The sequence below is a fragment of the Nematolebias whitei genome, chromosome 19 (assembly GCF_014905685.2).
Source record: "Nematolebias whitei isolate Nwh7 chromosome 19, NemWhi1, whole genome shotgun sequence".
Classification (NCBI taxonomy): Eukaryota; Metazoa; Chordata; class Actinopteri; order Cyprinodontiformes; family Rivulidae; genus Nematolebias; species Nematolebias whitei.
The window spans coordinates 12,594,496-12,595,613 of NC_056516.1; positions in this window are offsets into that span (position 1 = coordinate 12,594,496).

The window sequence follows — 1,118 nt, forward strand, 5'->3', positions numbered from 1 at the left end:
TTGAACGAGTCGGATCCTCCACCCACCTGTCAATCAATCTAGTAGGCTCATCAGCAACTGACCAATTGGGGGGTGGGGGGGGGGGGGGGTAGTATACACGACAGAAGCGGAGCATGCTCTATTCACACAAGGAGAGCTGTTGGTCAGGCTACTTTTTGTTGCTCTCTAAAACAGTTATTGAATCAGGTGTTCACTTATGGAGGTAAATGTAGACGTTAAACAACTCGTTAAAATACACCAGAACGCAGGAAATGGCATCCACTTCATTCTAAATTTTCTGGGGGTGGACCCCCAGACTCCCCTACAAGTGTGCCCCCCACATTACAAATGCTTCTGACGCCAATGGCCACCGTGTTGTTCAAGCCAAGAGTCATCGTCAGCAGTGGGGGCTGAACACCTCTAAAGGTCAGATTCTAGCATCACCGCTGACCCATTTAAAGATTACTCTGAGATCTTCATTAAAATCCAGCCAGTAGTTCATGGAATATTTTGCTAACAGCACAGACAAAAGGACACACAGACGTGCAGAAACATTACCACTGCTTTGCCTTTTGCATCGAGAAGAAACGAAAACAAAGCAAGAATCCATCATATTCTTGTACTTCTCAGTAATCTTTCTCTGAGATGAATTAGTCCACCACACAAATATTTATGCAGTCACATATTTTATGTTACATATTTTTATATAATTAGTAATGTTTTAGCACTCAGCACTGTCACAGAAAATGTATTGTCTCTAGTTATGTAGTCATAAAATTCACTTTTACAAATGTTTTGACAAATCAAGCAATCAGATTAATCAGATTAATCAGATTAATCAGAATTTTAATCCTTCATCTTGTCTTTTGTTCACCTCTGATGACCAAAATGTGCATCCAGGGTTTCTAAACTCAGGATATATAACCATTAAAGACTAACTAAATTAAAAAATAAAACATTCTCTCAGCTGGTATTTGGAGAGCAAACTCCTTCCTGTTTGGCTCATCTTCTCATTGTTATGCTAAAAGCTGCAGATTGTCTCACTCCTGCTCAGGTCATTTGCAAACAGGACCTCACCAAAGGTTGTCCCAGTAGAATCAGTGATAAGTGATGGTAAATTTACTTTATGAACACGATGC